A 12,514-nucleotide genomic window follows, 5' to 3' on the forward strand; every position below is an offset into this window, starting at 1 on the left:
TATACACTCTTGTATCACTTAAGACCAATAAGATTGACTTCTTATCATCTTAAAGATAATTCCTTCTTGGATTTATGTTAACTAATATATGGCATGAACTAACACATGTGGATATGGGTTGTAACACCCTCCCCCCCCTTAGGAACATTCGTCCTCGAATGTAAGGGTTCATGGGGAGTTTAAATCATCGTGGATTCCAATGGAAATTTCCGATCAATTTTCCCCTATAAAATGGTCACTAGCAAAACTTGCAAGCAATTAAGCCCAACATATGGCTTCACAAGGCTACACAAAGCATTATGCATATTTACATTATCTACATATCACCATTTTGTATTAAGGAGGAGTATTCTCAAATTATTGCTTACCTCATAGAGCCGTTTCACCTTCCAATGTATCCTGTCTTCCACCAGCATCCTTGTTATCTTCATTCTGGAATAGGTAAGGGTATTTAGACTTCATCTCCTCTTCTGCTTCCCATGTCATTTCTTCCATATTTTTGTTCCTCCACAATACTTTGACGGAAGCTACATCTTTTGTTCTCAGCTTGCGGACTTGCCGATCTAATATCGCCACTGGCACTTCTTCATATGATAGGTCCTCTGTAACTTGTACATCTTTGATAGGGATGACTCGAGAAGGGTCTCCAATACATTTTCTCAACATAGATACATGGAATACCGGGTGGACAAATTCCAATTCGGATGGCAATTCTAACTCATAAGCAACCTGTCCAATCCGTCGAAGAATTTTATACGGCCCGATATACCTTGGACTCAGCTTACCTTTCTTCCCAAAACGCATAATACCCTTCATTGGTGAGATCCTCAGGAAAACCCAATCACCAACCTCAAACTCTAGATCACGACGTCGGACATCAGAATAAGATTTTTGCCTGCTTTGTGCCGTCCTCAATCGCTCCTGTATCACTTTCACCTTCTCAATAGCTTGGTGAATCAAATCTGGCCCATATAATTCTGTTTCACCGACTTCGAACCATCCAACTGGTGATCTACATCTTCTCCCGTATAGTGCCTCATATGGGGCCATTTTAATACTGGAATGGTAGCTATTATTGTAGGCAAATTCTATGAGTGGAAGATGGTCATCCCAATTTCCCTTAAAATCTAGAAGACATGCTCGTAGCATATCTTCCAGTGTCTCAATGGTACGTTCAGCCTGTCCGTCAGTCTGCGGATGAAATGCAGTGCTGAGATTTACTTATGTGCCTAAACCCTTCTGGAAAGACCTCCAAAAGATAGCCGTAAATTGAGCTCTTCGGTCTGATATAATAGATACGGGCACACCATGAAGCCTAACAATCTCCTTGATATACAACTTCGCATAATCTTCAGCCGTGTAAGTTGTCTTCACTGGCAGAAAATGGGCACATTTTGTAAGTCGATCAATTATCACCCAGATGGAGTCAAACTTATGATAAGAGCGAGGTAATCCAATAATGAAGTCCATATTAATCACCTCCCACTTCCAGGTCGGAATCTCTATATTCTGAAGCAATCCACCGGGTTTCTGATGTTCTATCTTTACTTGTTGACAATTGGGACACTGGGCTACAAATTCTGCAATAGACTTCTTCATGTTATCCCACCAATACTGCTCCTTGACATCATGATACATCTTTGTCGAGCCGGGATGGATGGAATATCGGGATTGATGAATCTCATTCATAATCTTCTCTCGCAACCCTGCCACATTAGGCACACACAATCGGCTCTGGTATCTCAGTGCCCCATCTTTTCCGATCCCAAAAGCCATACTTTTACACTGTTGAATGCTTTCTCTTAATCGTACTAAGATAGGATCTTCATATTGCCGTGCTTTTACCTCGGCTACCAAAGATGATTCTGATGTATTCTGTACAGTAACACCTCTGTCATCAGAGTCTAACAATCTGATTCTCATATTGGCTAGCTGATGAAGCTCTTTAGTCAACCCCCATCTACCTGCCTCAATATGTACTAAGCTTCCCATTGATTTACGGCTGAGAGCGTCTGCCACAACATTGGCTTTACCGGGATGATACAATATCTCGACGTCATAGTCTTTCAATAATTCAAGCCACCTATGCTGCCTCAAATTCAACTCTTTCTGCTTGAAGATGTATTGTAAACTCTTGTGATCTGTGTAGATGTCAACATGGACACCGTATAAGTAGTGCCGCCATATCTTCAAAGCATATATTACTGCAGCCAATTCCAAATCATGGGTTGGATAATTCTTTTCATGCTTCTTCAATTGTCTTGATGCATAAGCAATCACCTTCCCATGCTGCATCAATACGCACCCCAAACCTATACCTGAGGCATCCCAATATACCAGATAACCTTCTGTTCCTTCAGGAAGAGTGAGCACTGGTGCGGATGTCAATCGATTCTTCAGCTCCTGAAAACTATGTTCACAAGTGTCAGACCACTGGAACTTGGTAGCTTTCTGTGTTAACTTAGTCAATGGTGATTAAATAGAGGAAAACCCTTCCATAAACCGCCTATAATTTCCTGCTAGCCCTAGGGAGTTGCGGACTTCTGATGGTGTTGTAGGTCTCGGCCAATTCTTTACTGCATCGATCTTCTGAGTGTCGACACTAATACCCTCGTCAGATATCACATGGCCAAGGAACGCTACTGAGTTCAGCCAAAATTCACATTTGGAGAGCTTAGCATATAACTTACGATCCTGAAGCGTCTGTAATACTATCCGCAAGTGGCCCGCATGTTCCGCCTCCGAACGAGAATATACTAGAATGTCATCAATGAATACAATCACGAACACATCAAGATAGGGCCTGAATATAGTATTCATGAGATCCATAAAAGCTGCTGGGGCATTTGTTAGCCCGAACGACATCACCAAGAACTCAAAGTGCCCATATCTTGTCCGGAAGGCCGTCTTTGGAATATCCTTCTCCCTAACCCTCACCTGATGATACCCTGAACGTAAATCAATCTTGGAGAAATACTTGGCACCCTGGAGTTGGTCAAACAGGTCATCAATTCTTGGAAGTGGATACTTGTTCTTTATAGTAGACTTATTCAAATGTCGATAGTCGATACACATCCGTAACGACCCATCTTTCTTCCGCACGAATAGGACTGGAGCACCCCAAGGTGAGGTGCTAGGCCTAATGAAGCCCTTATCCAGCAAGTCCTTCAACTGCACCTTCAACTCTCGCAACTCTGCCGGGGCCATTCTGTATGGAGGGATAGAGATCGGTTGAGTGTCAGGCAACACATCAATGCTAAACTCAATCTCCCTTTCAGGAGGAAGGCCTGGGAGTTCATCTGGGAAAACATCTGGAAATTTGTTGACCATGAGGATTGATTGTAGAGTAGGCGACTTCGCCTCCGCATCCCTAACGTGAACGAGATGATAAATGTAACCTTTTGAGATCATTTTCCTTGCCTTAAGATAGGAAATAAACCTACCTTTTGGTGTAGCAATGTTCCCTTTCCATTCAATGACGGGTTCACCCGGAAATTGGAACCTAACCATCTTCGTACGACAGTCAACATTTGCATAGCATGAGGCCAACCAGTCCATTCCCATTATCACATCAAAATCAACCATTTCTAACTCAAATAAATTTGCCGAGGTTTGACGACTACAAATCATCACAGTGCAACCTCTATATACCCTTCTAGCAATCACAGAATCTCCTATCGGAGTAGATACCGCAAGGGGTTTACTTATCAATTCAGGTTCAATGCCAAACTTATTAGCCACAAAGGGTGTAACATATGATAATGTAGATCCCGGATCAATCAGCGCATATACATCATAAGAAAACACAGATATAATACCTGTAACAACATCTGGAGACGACTCGAGATCCTGTCGACCTACTAGAGCATAGGTTCGATTTTGAGCACCACTCGAACTCGGCACTGCACCTCTACCCCTACCACGACCTGTCGACTGCTGAAAACCCCGTGCTGGAGGTCGAACTGATGAGGAAGAACCAGACACAGATCCAGTCGGCTGAGCCATACCATCACCTCCTCTATTAGGACAATCCCGCATCATATGGCCAGGCTGCCCGCACGAATAGCATGCATCAGAACCTCGACGACACAGTCCAAAGTGGGCCTTGCCGCACTGATCACAATGTGGTGTTGGGGGTCTCATCTGACTAGTATCCCTGTGATGTTGCGAGCCAGATGCCCGCGAACTCTGACCTGGACCAGAATAGGATCGATCATATCGAGGCCTCTGAAACTGTGGAGGAGCACTAGCTACAGGTGGCGCCGAACTCCTCGAAAACTGTGGCCTGATGCGGCCTCTGAAGTCATCAGAATACCCTGCAAATCTCGCCCTCTTATGCTGGCCCCTATCCTGCTCCCTAACTGCCCTCTGCTGGCGCTTACGATCCTCTAGGGTCTGGGCATAAGCTTGAATACGGGAAATATCCATGCCCTCCACCAAGGAGGCTGTCGTACACTCATTTATCAGATGTGGTCCCAACCCATTCACGAACATATGCACCCTATCACTCATCTCGGCCACCATATGGGGAGCATACCTTGCCAAAGAATCAAACTGCATACTGTACTCTCGCACACTCATATTACCTTGTCTAAGGTTCAAGAACTTATCAGCTCTAGCTCGTCGTATCTCAACTGGCAAATAGTGACGAAGAAAGGCCTCAGAAAATTCCTTCCACACAGCTGGAGGAGCGTTCGGACCGCTGGATCTCTCCCAACTATCATACCAGAGAACCGCTAAATCCTGTAGCCGATAAGAAGACAACTCTACTGCCTCTATATCACTAACATGCATAACCCGCAGTACGATGAACCTGGTCAATAAAATTCTGTGGGTCCTCCTTGGGGTCTGATCCAGTAAACACTGGAGGGTCTAAATTAATAAAATCATGAACTTTTGTACTAACTGGTTTATCAGCAACACCTGTATTCTGCCTCTGAGCCTGAGCAGCTACCAAGCTAGTCAACAACTGCAAAGCACTCCGCATATCCTGGTCTATAGTGCCAGACGGAGGAATTGGAGGCACTGGGTGCCTTCTAATATCCTCTGGAGGAGATGGAGTATATGAGGTATAAGAGGGCATCTCACTCTAAGCCTCACTTTGTCCTGCTCTGGCTCGGGGCACCTGACTGGTACCCTCTCCCACTGCTGCATCAAGCCGTCTACTATTCGTTTGCTTCCTAGTCGAAGGCATCACTGAAAGAAAACAAGGTGAATATTAGAGACGAACACTTACGACTCAACTCTACGCACGATCTAGATTCAGGAAGAAGGTGACAGCCCTAGATGTCATATAGTCTCCGGATTATAAATGTTGCGCGCTACACATCCTTAATCAAAACTCTACTAGACATGGCTCATAGACAATCCCTGGACAGACTTGCTCTGGTACAAAGTTAGTCACGACCCAAACTGGAGGGCCATGACTAGCACCCAACCATACTTGCCGAGCACCAACGTACATTTTATCTAACCTTCATTATTATCTTTTAGGGCTCACGAGATCAATATAAATGGTAGACCTGGATCATGGACAACCAGCAATATAATAAGACGGCATGAACATACATAGCAGGGGATGACTATACAATCAAGAAACTACATATAAGGTATGAGCTACCACGCTACCATGAAAGACTATATAACAAAAACCAGCCGACAAGGCATACCAAACTATACATGAGTCGACACTTGTCTATGAGCCTCTAAATGAACATAAGTGCTGCAACATAGCCGGAAGAGGGCCCCGACATACCCATAATGTCTATAACAAAAATGCATATGAAGACCAAGACAAGTCCAGAGAAGGGATCTCGCCAATCACCACTGAACTGACAGCCGACTGTGTTGGGGGAGCTGCACCTGCCTGTCTATCAGGACCTGCAGCACGACATGCTGCGTCCACAAATAAAAGGACGTCAGTACGAATAAAGTACTGAGTATGTAAGGCAGGGAAACATAAATACGATCAGTAATTTAAGCAAGGATAGAGAATATACAACCTGTAACATCTTAGTACCTCTGAGGGCTACTGAAATGAAATGTATGATACATATGTATAAATACATAAACCTTTAAAACATTCGCCTCTTTGGGCATCATCATCATCATATCGAACCCGGGCATAATAGGCTCGGTAAAAAACATACCCGGCCAGCATAAGGCTCGGTAGAACCGTACTCGGCCACGTGGAGCTCGGTAAAACCCAACTGATCAGTGGTTGCACAATAGGTGCCGTACCCGGCCAACTATAGCGTGGCTTGGTATAGTAAAATAGATACATATATATAATGCATGCTCGACTCATGGAATCACATTCTAAACCTTTCGGAGTGACGCAAGGTCGGTATCCTCTGTACACGTTATTAGGACTAACTCTTCACTATGAACCTTATAAGAATCAGGAAGTACCAACAACTTTGATAACATAAGAATAAGAGAAGCAACATTAACACCAATCGTTCCATAAGAGGGAAAACAATGTAAGTACTGCTAGCATCTAAGAGTAGAGTATCTTGGAAGCTCGTTCATTACATTATGTACAATCGGAGTCGTGCAAAAGAAGGAAAGGGATATCCTCACATACCTTGTATATACTGCCCCAATCTCAAGCTATGAAATTTTCAAAACTCCTTAGTCTACAATAAGAGAAACGACACTATCGTTATCATTTAAGCGTCATAACTATTATGTATCGACCACAACCTATTATACGATGAAACAGACAACACCTACCCTATATATATGACTTCACACCATTCAAAACAGTCACCAAACAGCCCAAACAACATCAATAATAAACATATTGAGCCTCCCAAATTAGTCCACGCACAGCCTAATCACTCTATACATACGACGACAACCGTAGTCGTGTCAAACGACCCGGAAATGTTACGAATAACTATCATCCCACAACCATACATATATATGGTGTTTCTCCACACCCTCCCTCCTCCAAAACTCCACAAAATAGTAGTAAAATACGAAGCTCAACATCAACGCAAAACAGTCCACAAAACAATAACATTACTACCAAGCCTTTCGATATATATTTCACAAGTTCTAGCTTCAATGGCTTAGCCGCAACTTGGATAATCTTAAATACATATATAGTAAGAGGTTCATTACCTTTATACAGAAAGAAAAACTCCAATTTGACCTTAAATTTCCATGAAATATCCCTCTAATGCTGCTACGACAACAAAAAAACGAAACTAGCGATCAATTAGTGTTTTTCGGCACTAGAATCACTTTAGAAGGCTTGAAATAACCTAGGATTGATATTAAGAACATAAGGGAGTATTTAAAGAACATAAACCCTTTAAAAAAACCTCCCACACGAGCTGGAATCACACAAAAGTGAGCAACAACAAGAAGAACAAGAGACTTACTAGCGCCACGGAATTCCCGACACTTGATTTGTGTTGTTTGCCCTTTTTGGGTCTTGAATCTTGAGAGAACCTTGAGAGGATGTTCCTAGGGTTCTATGTTCTGAAAATAGTGAGAATAAATGACTTAAAACGGGTTGGAGGCATCCTATATAGATCCAAATATCTTAAAACGCCTTAGTGGTCCCCATAGAGAGGTGCTTGGCGCAGTCTCGCACAAATACGAATATCTCTCTACTCCGAGTTCATATCGATGAACGGTTTAATGCATTGGAAACTAGACTCATAGATCGTTAATTTAGTTGGTATATAACACCGTAATTCCTTGTAAATTAGGAGAAAATATTAGAAACATTTGACCTAATGTTTAAGTAAAATTATTAACCTAAGTTGAGACAACTTTTGTCGACTTTTGTTTCAAAACTCGTTTGACTTCAAGACTTATGATACGGATATTATATGATTAAAATACCTTAATACATGACCTTTTGAGTGTATTAAGCACCGCTAGATTTACCTGAAAATACGAGTTACAACATCCTTGATTCATTTAACTTCTAATACTTGTTAATCACCCATATACACTCTTATATCACTTTAAACCAATAAGATTGACTTCTTATCATCTCAAAGATAATTCCTTCTTGGATTTATGTTAACTAATATATGGCATGAACTAACACATGTGGATATGGGTTGTAACACCCTCCCCCCTTAGGAACATTCGTCCTCGAATGTAAGGGTTTATGGGGAGTTTAAATCATCGTGGATTCCAATGGAAATTTCCGATCAATTTTCCCCTATAAAATGGTCACTAGCAAAACTTGCAAGTAATTAAGCCCAACATATGGCTTCACAAGGCTACACAAAGCATTATGCATATTTACATTATCTACATATCACCATTTTGTATTAAGGAGGAGTATTCTCAAATTATTGCTTACCTCATAGAGCCGTTTCACCTTCCAATGTATCCTGTCTTCCACCAGCATCCTTGTTATCTTCATTCTGGAATAAGTAAGGGTATTTAGACTTCATCTCCTCTTCTGCTTCCCATGTCATTTCTTCCATATTTTTGTTCCTCCATAATACTTTGACGGAAGCTACATCTTTTGTTCTCAGCTTGCGGACTTGCCGATCTAATATCGCCACTGGCACTTCTTCATATGATAGGTCCTCTGTAACTTGTACATCTTTGATAGGGACGACTCGAGAAGGGTCTCCAATACATTTTCTCAACATAGATACATGGAATACCGGGTGGACAAATTCCAATTCGGATGGCAATTCTAACTCATAAGCAACCTGTCCAATTCGTCGAAGAATTTTATACGGCCCGATATACCTTGGACTCAGCTTACCTTTCTTCCCAAAACGCATAATACCCTTCATTGGTGAGATCCTCAGGAAAACCCAATCACCAACCTCAAACTCTAGATCACGACGTCGGACATCAGAATAAGATTTTTGCCTGCTTTGTGCCGTCCTCAATCGCTCCTGTATCACTTTCACCTTCTCAATAGCTTGGTGAATCAAATCTGGCCCATATAATTCTGTTTCACCGACTTCGAACCATCCAACTGGTGATCTACATCTCCTCCCGTATAGTGCCTCGTATGGGGCCATTTTAATACTGGAATGGTAGCTATTGTTATAGGCGAATTCTATGAGTGGAAGATGATCATCCCAATTCCCCTTAAAATCTAGAACACATGCTCGTAGCATATCTTCCAGTGTCTGAATGGTACGTTCAGCCTGTCCGTCAGTCTGCGGATGAAATGCAGTGCTGAGATTTACTTGTGTGCCTAAACCCTTCTGGAAAGACCTCCAAAAGTTAGCCGTAAATTGAGCTCCTCGGTCTGATATAATAGATATGGGCACACCATGAAGCCTAACAATCTCCTTGATATACAACTTCGCATAATCTTCAGCCGTGTAAGTTGTCTTCACTGGCAGAAAATGGGCACATTTTGTAAGTCGATCAATTATCACCCAAATGGAGTCAAACTTATGATAAGAGCAAGGTAATCCAATAATGAAGTCCTTATTAATCACCTCCCACTTCCACATCGGAATCTCTATATTCTGAAGCAATCCACCAGGTTTCTGATGTTCTATCTTTACTTGTTGACAATTGGGACACTGGACTACAAATTCTGCAATAGACTTCTTCATGTTATCCCACCAATACTGCTCCTTGACATCATGATACATCTTTGTCGAGCCGGGATGGATGGAATATCGGGATTGATGAATCTCTTTCATAACATTCTCTCGCAACCCTGCCACATTAGGCACACACAATCGGCTCTGGTATCTCAGTTCCACATCTTTTCCGATCTCAAAAGCCGTATTTTTACACTGTTGAATGCTTTTTCTTAATCGTACTAAGATAGGATCTTCATATTGCCGTGCTTTTACCTTGGCTACCAAAGATGATTCTGATGTATTCTGTACAGTAACACCTCCGTCATCAGAGTCTAACAATCTGATTCTCATATTGGCTAGCTGATGAAGCTCTTTAGTCAACCCCCATCTACCTGCCTCAATATGTACTAAGCTTCCCATTGATTTACGGCTGAGAGCGTCTGCCACAACATTGGCTTTACCGGGATGATACAATATCTCGACGTCGTAGTCTTTCAATAATTCAAGCCACCTACGCTGCCTCAAATTCAACTCTTTCTGCTTGAAGATGTATTGTAAACTCTTGTGATCTGTGTAGATGTCAACATGGACGCCGTATAAGTAGTGCCGCCATATCTTCAAAGCATATATTACTGCAGCCAATTCCAAATCATGGGTTGGATAATTCTTTTCATGCTTCTTCAATTGTCTTGATGCATAAGCAATCACCTTCCCATGCTGCATCAATACGCACCCCAAACCTATACCTGAGGCATCACAATATACCACATAACCTTCTGTTCCTTCAGGAAGAGTGAGCACTGGTGCGGATGTCAATCGATTCTTCAGCTCCTGAAAACTACGTTCACAAGTGTCAGACCACTGGAACTTGGTAGCTTTCTGTGTTAACTTAGTCAATGGTGATGATATAGAGGAAAACCCTTCCACAAACCGCCTATAATATCCTGCTAGCCCTAGGAAGCTGCGGACTTCTGATGGTGTTTGAGGTCTCGGCCAATTCTTAACTGCATTGATCTTATGAGTGTCGACACTAATAACCTCGTCAGATATCACATGGCCAAGGAACGCTACCGAGATCAACCAAAATTCACATTTGGAGAGATTAGCATAGAACTTACGATCCTGAAGCGTCTGTAATACTATCCGCAAGTGGCTCGCATGTTCCGCCTCCGAACGAGAATATACTAGAATTTCATCAATGAATACAATCACGAACACATCAAGATAGGGCCTAAATATAGTATTCATGAGATCCATAAAAGCTGATAGGGCATTTGTTAGCCCGAACGACATCACCAATAACTCAAAGTGCCCGTATCTTGTCCGGAAGGCCGTCTTTGGAATATCCTTCTCCTTAACCCTCACCTGATGATACCCTGAACGTAAATCAATCTCGGAGAAATACTTGGCACCCTGGAGTTGGTCAAATAGGTATCAATTCTTCGAAGTGGATACTTGTTCTTTATAGTAGACTTATTCAACTGTCGATAGTCGATATACATCCGTAACGACCCGTGTTTCTTCCCCACGAATAGGACTGGCGCACCCCAAGGTGAGGTGCTAGGCCTAATGAAACCCTTATCCAGCAAGTCCTTCAACTGCACCTTAAACTCTCGCAACTCTTCCGGGGCCATTCTATATGGAGGGATAGAGATCGGTTGAGTGTCAAGCAACACATCAATGCTAAACTCAATCTCCCTTTAGGAGGAAGGCCTGGGAGTTCATCTGGGAAAACATCTGGAAATTTGTTGACCACGGGGATTGATTGTAGAGTACGCGGCTTCGTCTCCGCATCCCTAACGTGAACGAGATGATAAATGTAACCTTTTGAGATAATTTTCCTTGCCTTAAGATAGGAAATAAACCTATCTTTCGGTGTAGCAATGTTCCCTTTCCATTCAATGATGGGTTCACCCGAAAATTGGAACCTAACCATCTTCGTACGGCAGTCAACATTTTCATAGCATGAGGCCAACCAGTCCATTCCCATTATCACATCAAAATCAACCATATCTAACTCAAATAAATTTGCCGAGGTTTGACGACTACAAATCATCACAGTGCAACCTCTATATACCCTTCTAGTAATCAGAGAATCTCCTATCGGAGTAGATACCGCAAGGGGTTTACTTATCAATTCAGGTTCAATGCCAAACTTATTAGCCAAAAAGGGTGTAACATATGATAATGTAGATCCCGGATCAATCAGCGCATATACATCATAAGAAAACACATATATAATACCTATAACAACATCTGGAGAGGACTCGAGATCCTGTCGGCCTACTAGAGCATAGGTTCGATTTTGAGCACCACTCGAACTCGGCACTGCACCTCTACCCCTACCACGACCTGTCGACTGCTGAAAACCCTGTGATGGAGGTCGAACTGATATGGAAGAACCAGACACTAATCCAGTCAGCTGAGCCATACCATCACCTCCTCTGTTAGGACAATCCCACATCATATGGCCAGGCTGTCTGCACGAATAGCACGCATCAGAACCTCGACGACATAGTCCAAAGTGGGCCTTGCCGCACTGATCACAATATGGTGTTGGGGGTCTCATCTGAATAGTATCCCTGTGAGGTTGTGAGCCAGATGATCGGGAACTCTGACCTGGACCAGAATAGGATCGATCATATCAAGGCCTCTGAAACATTGTAGGAGCACTAGCTACAGGTGGCGCCGAACTCTTCAAAAACTGTGGCCTGACGCTGCCTCTGAAGTCATCAGAATACCCTGCAAATCTCGCCCTCTTATGTTGGCCCCTATCCTGCTCCCTAACTGCCCTCTGCTGGCGCTTACGATCCTCTAGGGTCTGGGCATAAGCTTGAATATGGGAAATATCCATGCCCTCCACCAAGGAGGCTATCGTACACTCATTTATCAGATGTGGTCCCAACCCATTCACCGATATATGCACCATCACTCATCTCGGCCACCATATAGGGAACATACCTTGCCAAAGAATCAAA

The sequence above is a fragment of the Nicotiana sylvestris genome, chromosome 10, assembly GCF_000393655.2.
Source record: "Nicotiana sylvestris chromosome 10, ASM39365v2, whole genome shotgun sequence".
Taxonomy (NCBI): domain Eukaryota; kingdom Viridiplantae; phylum Streptophyta; class Magnoliopsida; order Solanales; family Solanaceae; genus Nicotiana; species Nicotiana sylvestris.